Genomic DNA, 12879 nt, shown 5'->3' with positions numbered 1-12879 from the left:
TTAGTGCCATTACAGCACTAATGTGTTTTGGAGGCTTCATTTTTATGAAAAGCTCCTGATTTTGAAGAAAAGGTAAAGCTGGAATTTTGGTGCCACAGAAGACCTGGTCTCTCCCCCTCTTGTTTTGTGAGGGTTTCAGGGTTCTTGAAGGCCTCCCTGGCAGGAGAGAAACTTTTCATTTTGGGCCTGGTTTCGTGAGAGGGAAGGATACAACTCTGTGGTCCCTTGAAATTATTTTGGAGAGGAGCCTGGCATGGCCACTGGGCTGGAGGGGTGCTGCTGCCTCACTAAGTGACATTTGTTCATGTTCACATGCCTTGTGGTGTTAGTCCAACCCTGATTTTGGCCAGGGATGGAGCAGGGAGCCTTGCAGAGGGGTTTTGAGAGCTTTGTCAGAAAATATCCAAGGAGACCCACATGCCTCAGAGGCAGGAGGTGATGTACCTAGGAGAGACAGGAGATAAATGCAGAAAGCTTCTCTCCCTGGGGCTTGGCTGATTTGCATCTCTCTTGATGAACCACAGAGCTCTGGGTCAGCTCTGTGTCAGCCACGGCCCATGAGTGAGGAGGATGGCTGGAGCATTGCTGGAAGCTGTGTGTGCTGAACAGCGCTGCTGAGAGGGAAAATTGAAAAAGCATGAAAAAGATAAAATGGGTCTCAGATGCTTTCATCTTCTGACGTACCTCAGTTTTGCATAATTCTGAGGTTAAATGCCTTGGGAGGCCAATTAACCAAAATACGTTCCTCTCTAGTGAAGCTTTTGGCCATAGTTCAACGCTTCATTGAAATGGGGAGGCAACTAAGTTGAATGTGCTTGTGCAACTCAAACCTTTCTGTGATTCTGTGGTCTTACAAATGATAAGAATTTTTTAGCTATTTTTTAGATGGTTTCCAAGCATCAGAAAATGCAGTTCAATAAGCTCTGTTCAATTCTTTGATTGTCACACTTGCCCCCAGTGGTGGGTTCCCCCCAGCCAACAGCCACATACCCACACAGCTGCTTGCTCACTCCCACACCAGTGGGATGGGGCAAAACCAGGAAGAAGAGGATCAAGAAGGCTTTTATGCTATGATAAAGACAGGGAAATCACTTCTCATGCACTCTCATGGGCAAAACAGACTTGAGTTGGGGAATTTACCTTAATTTATTGGCAATTAGCATTAGTAATTAATTACAGATTTAGGTACTGGGAAACTTTAAAAAACACAAATGTCAGAATGCTTAGGGAAAAAACACCCCTCCCCTTTCCCAGGCTCAACATCACTCCAGACTCCTCTCCTTCCCCTTGTTATTACCACAGGTCATGCTCAGTCCCATCAGTAAGGCAATGAGCAGAGTGGGGGGTGTGCACTCAGAATCTGGTGATTTCTCTCTGTCTCTCACTGCCTTCCTATGCTTCAGTGGGAAGCCTTCACTGGCTGCAGTCTTCCCCTTCTAGGGTGTACCTGCTCTGATGCTGGCTTGGGATAAATAAGCTCTAAAACACTCGGTATGTTACATGTTAATTAACGATTTTATAAACATCTGTTCAGCTTAATGTAGCTTCTATCCATGCTACTGGAAGGGGAAAAAAGGGAAAAAGTAAAATCTATGTTTTTGTTGTCTTCCCTCTCTGCTTCTTTAATGTGGTATCACGTGTCTGTATTTCTACAGGACAGGGATTAGAACAGAGCAAAAGGGTCTGAAGGAAGAAGCTCAGAAGATAAGGAATTGAAATCAATCCTGTAGTGATTCTGGACTTCACACAGGAGATACATGGTATCTCAAGCAATGACCTAAAGGCTGTAGGAGGTATGGAAAAGACATGGCTAGGAGAAGTAAGCAGTTTCATGAAGGAAGACTTAGCAAGTCCATGGATACTTTTTAGTCTGAACTGCCAGTCTATGACTGGAGATGGGAAAATTTTCCAGTGTAATATCCACAGAAAGTGTACTTGCAGTTCCTCTTCCCTGCAGCCTAAAACGTGACACATGAAGAGATCGTGCCTACTGTAACTGAAGCTGCTCTCAGCTGCTCTTGCAACACAGAAGACTTCACCACTGTGAGGGTTCTCCAGAAGAGTAAACATGTTTCTTGCCTTTCCTGTATTGATCACTTAAGGCTTCCTCTTGTTTGTTGGTTGTGTCCCCACATTTGGCATTTTCACTGCTTCTGTTGCAGCTGCAGCAGGAATGATACAGCCAAGATACGCTTTGGCCACCTTCTGTTGAAGTTCTGAATGAGACAGGAGTGAAACCACATGCTTTTGATTCACAGGCTGTGAACAGCCCATCATGATCAAATTGGACCACATCTCTGTCTTGAGGGTCCCCAGAGGTATATTTAGGGAAATACTGAACTACCTCATTAGCCTTCTGAGGTTAACTTCGAGCACGGGAGCTTAAGAGTCCTCAGTGATAGACATCTGAATCTCAATACAATTTCTAAGTAAGGAGAAAAGTGGGAGTCAAACTTACAGGCTGAGCAAACCCAAGAAGGTGAATTTCTTCACATCACAACACGTGGTGTGAGCATAACTCAGGAAAGCTGCAGATAGAGATATCTGGAATTGAGGCATTCCTTTGAGCTTCCACCAAAGTCACGGGAACACAAGCAAAACTGTTCAGTAGCCACCATAGGTGCTACTCAGTTTAGTAGCACAAGGCATTCATGAGTGTTGGACAAAAGATGTGAGCAGATCATGTTGGTTTGTTTTTTTTCAAGAACCCATGCAAACTACACAAGATTTTAGTTCTGTTCTGGGCAGCTCCAGAAGTGCTGCCTTTCTACATAGAACTGCTCTTTGAATTACTCAAAGGCAGGAAGAAAAGAAAAGGTGTGACAGTTCAAACTGTAGAAATGTTTTTACAGATGTATTTGGTAAAGGGATGAAAGACATTTTTTCAGACTAAGAGTAGTTTAACAAATGGAATTCCCAGCAGCATTAGTCAGAAAAGATAGTTGTAACATCTGGTCCTGCAAGTGTAACTCATCTAGAGCTCCAGAATACTGCACAGAACAAGTATGATACATTTAGGATGAAATTAGGGCTGCTGGAGTTACAGCAGCCAGTAGCCCAGCACTTTGGAAATGCAAGAAGAGGGGAAGGAAGGAAGATATATGATTTAAATAAAAAGAAAAGAGAACACCATTTGTGTGGAAAGCTACCAGCCTATTTATCTCATTGCCTTTTTCAAAAAAAAGACATAAACCTGAACAAAATGCCAGCACATTGCATGAAATACTGGTTTTGATGAAGAGTTTATTACATAAATGAATATCAGTATGTTGACTGTACCTTTGTGAGTCACAAATGTGAACTATTAATAGAAAAATACCTGGATATTAACATAGTGGTTTCATGACAGCTATATTTTTGAAGCTGTTAAAAAAAAAGGAATTATAGTGTAGATCATTTTAGTGCCTTACATGGATGTAATTTAGTAACAAAGTAAATGTTTCTTCTGAGATGCTGCCAGCAATTAGAAATTCCCAGTTTCTTGCCAAGCATTAAAACCTGCAGCCTTTGAGTGGAGTCCCTTCTCCTCCTGCACTTCTAATTTCAGTTAAGAGTATACAGCTGAGCCTTTTTTTTTTTTTTTTAACAGTTTTTGGGGAAACTGAGGGGGAAAGGGACTGAATTATCTGTACTTTTAAAAACATATGCCTTTTTTCAGCTGTCTGGCTACTTCTACCTGTCAGTGAATCCTGATACACCTTTTTCTGTTTGACCAAAAGGCAAGATAGGATGTATTGATCTTTCGAACAGAACATGATCAAACCACCCTTAATTTTTTCCTGGGTAAACTGAACAGATACCACTCACTCATTTCAAGGTTCGTCTTCAGTCTTCTAATCTCTCCCATAATGTGATTATTAATTCCTCCTTCTTGTATTCCAAATATTAGCACAAGGCTTAGCATTTGCATCAGTCTTGCAAGAGCACTTTGTAAAGAGAAAATTATAAAAAAGCTCCATTACTGCCTGACATTCCTCTGTCTCTACACCCAACAACTGCAACAAGATCTATCTATTTCCAGAAGTCCAGTTTTTTAGCTGATATGTAAATGAGCATTTTCCACACTCCAAGGCAAAATCTATCCCTACGTGCAAGGTTGGTCTGAGATGCAGAAGACGGGTTTGACAGGCAGTGTTGTCAGCTCGTAAGAGGGGTAGGGGAGCACCAAAAACTGACAGTATTTTAGGTCTGGGATACCCCAGGGTCTGTGGCCACTTCTCTATGCACGTCTGGCTGCAAACCATCAGGGACTATGGCTTTTCTTAAGCCTGACAGCAGCATATATGCAGCCAGCTTATGTCTTGGTGTGTTTTGTGTCTCCAGATGATGTGTGTTACCATAGGACCTTTCATGTAAATATCTGCAGAAATTTGGACTGGGTAAATTAAGGTCAGCTAAAGACAACCACATTTGCATGTCCTTGATGTGATAGCACAAATCGGGACCATCAATGTTGTTTAGCTTATTCTATGATCTAAGCAAGAGGATCACAGATTAGGTTTGGATCTGGGTTTTTATGATTGATTGATTGATTCCAATAAAGATAGAAATAAACCTTAGATAGAAAAATTATCTGACACTGGTAGTCAAAAAGAAATATCTGAAAATTCAGAGAGACAAATGAAGAACCCAGAGGTAAAAAACCCCATCAAAACCAAACACACACACACACACAAATACCCCCAAACCCCAAAATCAACAAACATCAGAAGAATAATGCAGAAAACAACAACAGGTTAGTTTTTTATTGCTAGAATAGAGAATCACCACAGATGACTAGTTTTCCCAAAGGCAAAGGGAAACAGAAGCCCACTATTATTGTACCCCTCATCCTAAGCATAAAAAATGTACCATGACAAGGGATGGAAAGGATTTGCTCCAATGTTAGAGAATTACCACCATTTTTTATGTCTGTGCATTCCCTACATTTCAAATGCTGCAGGCTCCTGGACCGCTACAATGTTCAAGCTCAGTCTGGTGAATCATTCTCAAATTACAAGTAGACTCCTTACCTGGAAGATTTAACAAAGTAATAAAAATCTTTTAATTGGAAAAGCTTCTCAGCAAGTGTACAGATCAAAAAGTTTTCCACGTTGTTCTACAAGACCCTGCAAGTCTTGCTCCAGAGCAATTTGTCAATACTGAACACTGTAGATGTGAGGTGAGGATACTCCTGTGACCAGACTGAACTCCTTGTTGTGAGCTGGTGTTCAGCAAGAAGCAGGTGGTTAAGACCTAAGAACAGATGATCCAATAAGAGCATCCAAGTCTGACAGCTCCAAATGTTTGCGGATGATGTCAGAAAACAAATGGCAGAAACATCCTGAAGCTTCTTCCTTTCATAAAGTTATTCTACCTGAACAGGCTTTGGACATTTGTCTCAGAAGGTACTAGAAATATCAGCTGCATATAGACATAGGGAATTTGTCTGTAGAAATTGTTCACACATTTAGTCACATGATATACAAACATCCAAAGTGAAGACCTCATGCAAAAGTACCCGTGGAACCAGAATACTTCTATTATTTTTATTACTTTTTATTATTTTGACATAATAATTTCTTTTGTTTGATGTAGCTTATCCCAATAACCCAACAGCTTTTAAATTAAACCTGTCTCATAGGAAATGTTTCCTTATTATTTGGGCATGATAGCTGCCTCTCTTCTCTCCATAGAAGTTCGCAACAACTTCTAAAGCTAAAGTGAGGGAGGGGACAGGGTACAATAACTATTTGCTAGGTAGATATATATGCTCAAAGAATCATTGTCTTCTAGATGAGATAATAAGCCCAGAATCCTGTAGTTGCAAAAACAAAACCAAACAAAAAACCAAAACAAGCAAACAACAACAAAACAACAGAAAAAGCATTACTCTTTGAGATAGAATTATGGAAGGTTTTGGTTTTATGTGGAGAATGATAAGGCCTGCAGAAAATTAGGAACAAGTGAGTTTCACTGTCCACAGCAAATTGTGTCTATAAATAAAATCTATTCAGCCACTACATGAATACCCCGGAGCAGAACAATACAATATAGTTCATGTAAAGGACCTCAAGGTATTTCTGGGCTATCATTGCCTTTATGCTTGATCTCTTGGCAGTTTAACGACAGAACTGGAGGAAAATTTTCCCTTTAAAGACAACAGTAAGATTAATTTACCAGCTTCCTCAGTACAGGATGAAGAGCTCCAGAAAAACAAAACATAAATATTATGTCTTGGATTCTGTCGTGCTGAGTTTCCAGAAGATTCACTTCTTAGACAGGTTCCCCATTCAGAGAGAGAGAAGACTTAAGGACTTTTCCCATCATAAAAGCTCCAAAATCAAGCAGGCCATTATGCTTCAGATCCAGCCACCAAGTGGATCAGAATTGGGTAAGGCCATCGTGTTTCCAGTACTGTTATGCTCCTTTCCATACTCAGTAATATGAGCTGTATGTACTTTTTTAAAGTTTTATTTCTAAAAATTTTTTTAAGGAAGTGAGCTGCTGCCCAGAGACTTAATCCTAGTGCTACAGCCTTCCAAAGGATCTCTCCTTTAGGGGTCTCTCTGCTCTTTTCTAGTTCAATATATCTTATGGATCAGTTCAGACCTCCTATTGATATTTTAACTGAAGATTTTGTGTATGTATTGAGAAGGTTTAAGAACAGTACCACAGTAAAGAGTTTATGCTGTGGCTGAGGCTGAACGTCTCCTTCTTGGTGGAAGCCAGTGTATGTTGCCAGCTGCACTCTGAGAAGGCTTATACCATCCCCCAAACCAATCCAAGTGCCACAGCTGGCAGAGGGGTAATGGATGAGAGCTTCAGTAGCCTGGTCTTCCCTGTTGAGGAAGGCTGGTGCAAGGTCAAGCTGGAAATGGAGAGCTGCTTCTCATCAGGGAACAAGGACCAAAGGCAGCTGACAGGAGCTACCATCAACAAGTGGGGGTCTGAGGAGCTGGTCAGCTGGAGAGTAGCTGCACAGCAGGCATAAACACATTCCTTGTTCCAAGCAGGTATGTGCAAGGGCAGCCACATCCAAGCAGCTCCAAAGGCTTATTCATTAGGTAGACTTATGAGCATCAGCTGAGACGGATTTGTTCCAAATGAATGGATTGAGTTCACTTGATTAATGAACTGAAAAAGATCTTGAGGCTGATCTATTGACTTACTAGAGCAAAATACCACTTCTTTTCTCTTTTAGAAAACAGTAACATGGTCAAATGAATTTGATCACTGTAATAAAAAACCCTTAGCTTCTTGATTTTTGATACTAAAATACAATTTTTATCATGGTGCTGGTGTACTCTTTGGGATGTTTCATTAGTTCAGTAACCCAGCTTAATGTTGCTTCTCTCAGTGTGTTGACCGTAATGGCATGCTACCTTATGAAGTACATCTGACTGCAAAAGACACCTCTCATTAGATTTTCAGCCAGGCTTTCCAACTGTATAGCTGACGAGAGTGGTCTCTCTGTGCTCTTCACTGAGTGTGCAGATGAACTTTTATCACATGACCTGGCAAATGTGATGGATGCAGACATGTCAGAGTCCCCGGGCAGAATGTGACAACTCACCACTTGACTGCACCTTGATCTCTTCTCCAGTCAGGCCATATGGTGGGTTTGCTTCTTACAGTTCGTCTTTCATCTTCTTTGTTACTCTCAGGAGGTCGGGCAGGTTCATGACCCTAAAAATGCAAGCGACTTTTGCAGATTCAATGTGAAAAACAGAGCAGTAACTCTAATTCTAAACTTTCTCTTTAAGCTTAAATGAAAATGAATTTTCAATCAATCAGTAAAGGAAATACATGCTTGATACTATGGGTGGAAAAGATAAACCAACCCTCATTTGTATGTTTCGTAAATTTCTGTCTCATAAAGCTGCTAGAATTTTGCATTTAGTATCACTATTTGGCTTCTTCAGACTATATATCCTCTATCCGTTTTTTTCTTTTTTTTTTTTTGTTTGTTTTTTAATGCAGAAACTGTAGAGGAAAAAAGGTATGAAATACACAAAGTGTTTAGGCAGGTTTAGTTAACTGATTGAGCCACTTAAGGGTGTTCTTTGTCTGGGCAACAGTCAGGACATTCTGCTGGCTTACTCTGACATAACAATTGCTGAGAATGTTGGTTTACTGAGAGCACTCTAAAACAAAGTTTCTGTAATTATTTTTCAATTGGAGGACATGAGGTACTCTTAGTTTAATAATGAAGAAAATAGCTACATCATACTGTAACTTCTTTTAATAAATATTTTTATCAAATTCATAGACAATTTGTCCATTTTAATAATGTTTTTCAATTTGTTTTCACATTTTCAAATGTGCAAATGAAGCTTGTTAAAAAGAAGTGAAGCAGGTTTTCAAAGGTGCCTTTGTTTTTTCTTTTTGTGAAAGCTTGTAACTTTAATTGTTTAGACTGGTGCATGTGAAAAAATAATGACAGGTTTTTAACTTGCAAACAGCCACAATTTTTAGCAGTGATGTATAGGTTACATTGATATGACTCACACATTCTCCATTTTCTGTTTGAGGGACTGAAAAAAACCCACTCCCTGCACCAAAGCCACAACCTACATATTTTTCTCAGTCATTTAAAAAAGGAACACAGGGTGCTGGAAACACCCTTCTGCCTGCTGGACAGCAGCATGCCAATTTAGAGCTCACTCTAGGGAAATATAAAACTGGAAACTATAAAAGTGGAAAGCAGCACCTCTATATACCTGTCTTTATGTACCAGGGAGGAGACATATCTTCTTAGGAATACATCTCCAAAAGCTCTAACAAATTCAGGGATGCTAGAGGAAAGCACATATGGGTAATACATAATTATGGAAGTATATAAATGGATACTGTATTGCCCATTTGACTCTTACTGGTGGGTTTTCCCCATCTGTTTTTCTTCTGAACAGTATTCCTCTACAGTCACAAGAACTGATTGCCCAAAGGTTTCTAACCATACTCCTGAAAAATGTGGAGCCATTTTCAAGTAGTGCACTGTAATTAGTTTAGCAAAGAAAATAACAACTACTGGCAAGCATCAAGATGCATTAAATAAGGAAAAAAGAATAAAAATATATTTTCATGGGGTTTGATGGGTTCTTTTTGTATCAAAATCTCAGCCGCTAGTGTCCTTTACCAGAAAGTACCAAGTACAGAAATATTTCAGACTTACAAAATATGATCTCCTGTACTGCACTGAATGTCTTTGTTGTGTCTTTTCATGAACTTTCTTAGTTAGTTTGATAGTCGTACCTTACACTTAATAAATAGGGAACTTACAGTAGGAAGTAAACTCTGCTGAACCCATTCCAGGTGTGACCAGCAAGCCAGAGATATGTTCTTGCAAAACTATGAGTTATTCTTATAACACAGAATTGCATTAGACTAGAAGTAGTGCTTGCTGATCTTCTTCATTTGGATTTACATAATTGTGGTGTTGATCTTAGTACCTTGGGGTTGAGAACTGAAATCTCAATTTTATTTTCAGCTAGGAGGCTGAATCTCACCTCTCCCATAGGTACAGGAGCTATCCAGACACTCCACTGGAAATTATGACAACAGAAGAACTAGATTTCTAAGTGAAATAGTCTGAGCTACTAACAGATCACATACAGGACAACAGGCATGCATTTTGGTTTTTACTGTAGACTTTAGTTACACTTAGTTCACTGCCTACTTTGAAGATACAAGTTTGAAAACACAAGTTTTAGGTGTTTTGGAAATAATAAAAATACTTGGGCTTACATGTCTAAATTCTGCTTAAGCCCCATTCTCAAAAAATAATCTTAAATAACAACATGACTATTTTAATATCTTCAAGAGAAGCAAACAGCTGCTCTTTTTTTTTTCTGTATAGAGAAGTCTGCCTTGCTTGATCTTAACATACAGTGACTTTTTAATGAATAAGTCAACATTGTTCTCTCAAACTAACTTCAGAAACTCAACAGAATCCTGTGGAAAATCTTATGATCCGTAATTTCTGTATTTTTCTAATTTGTTCACATACATTTATTATTTACCAAGACTGAAAAGCAAGATTCTATCTCTGCCCTGAAGACTTTGAAACGGACAACTGGCTCTGTTGGAAAATACAGCACTGTCAATGGATATGGCTGATCATGTAGGGGCCAAGCTCTAAATGAAAGTAAATATGACTAACATTCTCCACCATCCATGCAAAACACTAGAAGCAGCTGTGTGCAAAAAAAGAAAGCACTGCATAGTTGTTTTCTCTAATGCATTGAATAGTTTAGGTAAATCTGTTGCTCAGAAATGTTACATAATTTGAGCAAATGAGACTTTTTTTATTTTAAATAAGTATACCTATTAGAATGGAACTGAGTACACAAATCACAAAGGGGTCTGTTTGTTTTGAGGGGTCTGTTTGTTTAAAAATGGATCATCTCAGAAAAAAGAAGTGTTCATCACTTCCACAGTCTTTAGAAAGCAAAATTCAAGACTTTATGCTGAATTCCTTTTCAACTTGGTAGTACTTGTAACACACACGAAAAAGATGTTTTGCTTTGTTTAGCCTGCATTATTCTAGACATATTTGTATAAACACTGCACTTTCATTATCTCAGTTTCTTTTCCTTTAGTGTTAAATCGTTTTGCGTCGTTGCATGTCCTTAAACAGCTACTGCCTTCAGTCCCTAAGACACTGGTTCTTGTTTGCAAGCTGAAACTATTCGTGGAATTTCTGCAACCTGGAAGGCAATGACTAACACACAACTCTTTTGCCACACTCTGTCTTGGGAAATGTGCCACAGAACTTATTGAATATTTCCAGATATTTTATATCTGACGTATCTATTACATATCAACACTAGACGCACAAATACCCCTTGCTGAGAAAATAAGTGTCAAATATGCTTGCAATATATTGTTTACAAGAGGCAGAGAGAAACCCTATTTTTAGAAGTAGTTTACATAAAGGCAAAACTGATGAATATTCCCTTGAATAACCTTTATCAATTGAACAGTGGCATATATCCAATTTGAAGATTATGAATTTTTTCCCCAGTTTTTCTTGAGGGCAGAGAGAGCGGAGAGAGTGGACTTTTCTGTTAAATTTGTTTATTCAGCTGATGACGTCTGGGATACTTCATTCCAGTTAATTCAAAAACAAAGTTTCATCAGGAAAATACCTTCTTTGGGTTTTTAGTTTTGGTCTTTTTGTGATGCAGAGAAAAAAACACTTAATCCTGTGATTGACATAAGCCCCATCTGTAAGCAGCTAAATACCAAATGACAGAGACTGCACCCATTCTTTCAAGTTCACAAGGCAAGCACTACTGTAGTGCAGCCCAAAATAGGACATCATGGCATAGTTTTCATCTAATACTTCTCAAGAAAGGAAGTAAATACAATTTGCTGTTCAGGAACTTTCTGTTACAAGGAAACAGTTCCAAACAGAACATACACAGAATTTGCAAATTTCATTTCATAACTCAGGTACAGTTCAACTACTTTGCAGGGTCATTTTGCAACGCTCTATTTTGCTCATCACGATGAAATAGGTCTAGGTTGCTGCTTCACCTATTCTGCTCTGCACTTCTCTCAAGGATTGTGAAATGGTCAGCCAAAACATCTCTGCCTTAAAGTTTTCAAAAAAACCCTAACAAATAAAGTATCTAATCTTAAAAAGGAGGCAACTGTAATGGCTCTTAAATGCTACTAAATCTAAATTATTTGAATGATGGCAACATGGGAAACAGCTGGCTATACTTCAAGTGGACTAGCTGCTTGATACGGAGTAATTCTGAAGTGTCCCGTGGGAAACAAGAATGCATTTTGAGACAAACCTGTCAGTCAAACAGCTGTTCAAACGAAGAGATTTTTCAAAGGACATGTCATTGTCAAGAGCAATCCAACATGAATTTGATCCACAAGAAGAGCAGCGATTAAAAGAGACCTAAGGTAATGGGTTTTTTTCTGCTCAAACATTCATGATACTTCCACATGTCTAGAGCATAAAAGAAAACAAAAAGGCTTGTTTACAAAAATGTCGGGTTTATATTAAGTTTCATGACGTTGCAAATTACTTATCATTGCCATTTTAACCTTTTAGAGGTTTTACTACCTGAACTCCACCTTTAAAATGTTCTCCCAATATTGTTTGATACTCTAAAGACATGTTAGTTCAAATACTTTTGCTGACAAGTTTATTTGTAGTAATTTGCCTCCAGTCTCAGTATCACTTGCCATACTCAGAGAAAGCATATTCTTACGAGAGAAATTTCAAAAAGAAGACAAATACTTCTTCATTTTCAGGCTAAATTTCAATGTGAAGACCCCCCTCCCCCCAAAACGCCCAAACTGCAGTGGACTTTTTCTCACACAGCACAGATTCTACAGATTTCCGACTTTTTACTCTGAGTTTTTGGGGTTTTTTTAAATAATGGGTATGTTTCAGTAGCATGTAATTTTTACTCTCCGTGAGCGTTTCTCTCCTGCCTAGAGTTTCACAAAGGTGTATCAAAATGTGGTGATGCGTTTTCTTGCTCCCAGAAGAGCGACTTCCAGCCTCTGACGAGCTCTGTACGAGCTCCACACACACACATACCCTGCATCCTACGAGCACTTCCTTTTACATGGAGCGTCTGGCAGCCGGAAAGCAACTCTTATTTCCGCCCTCTCCTCTGTTTACGAGAACTTACTGCTGCCTTCCAGCTCGGGAGGGTTTCACTTCACCGCTTTCCCTCCCGCGCACCGGGTGCCGCGTCCCGCCCGCGGGGCTGAGGGCGCCGGCGGGGCCGCCCTTTCCGGCAGCGCGAGGCGCGCAGGTGCCGGCGGCCGGCGGGGCGGAAGCGGCTGCGGGGCCGCGCAGGGGCCGGGCGAGCGCTCGGCCGGGGCCGGGGCCGGGGCCGGGGCCGGGGCCGGGGCCGGGGCCGGGGC

The 12879-nt window shown here is 40.0% G+C and overlaps 1 long non-coding RNA gene across 3 annotated transcripts; it reads right to left on the bottom strand.

Annotated features, from left to right (window-relative positions):
• Nucleotides 1-450: 450 nt before the first annotated feature.
• LOC125329527 lies at nucleotides 451-12770 on the bottom strand. 3 transcript variants are annotated; one of them, XR_007205198.1, is made up of 4 exons: nucleotides 12548-12770; nucleotides 11787-11947; nucleotides 7556-7668; nucleotides 451-614 (listed from the first exon to the last, which is right to left on the bottom strand). It is a non-coding gene; the product is annotated as an uncharacterized LOC125329527 (long non-coding RNA). The 3 variants fall into 3 exon arrangements; XR_007205197.1 differs by lacking the exon at nucleotides 451-614 and having other exon boundaries at nucleotides 4718-7668; nucleotides 12642-12770; XR_007205196.1 differs by lacking the exon at nucleotides 451-614 and having other exon boundaries at nucleotides 4718-7668; nucleotides 12548-12768.
• Nucleotides 12771-12879: the final 109 nt, after the last annotated feature.

The sequence above is a fragment of the Corvus hawaiiensis genome, chromosome 1, assembly GCF_020740725.1.
Source record: "Corvus hawaiiensis isolate bCorHaw1 chromosome 1, bCorHaw1.pri.cur, whole genome shotgun sequence".
Classification (NCBI taxonomy): Eukaryota; Metazoa; Chordata; class Aves; order Passeriformes; family Corvidae; genus Corvus; species Corvus hawaiiensis.
This window is presented reverse-complemented; position numbering and strand designations above follow the sequence as displayed.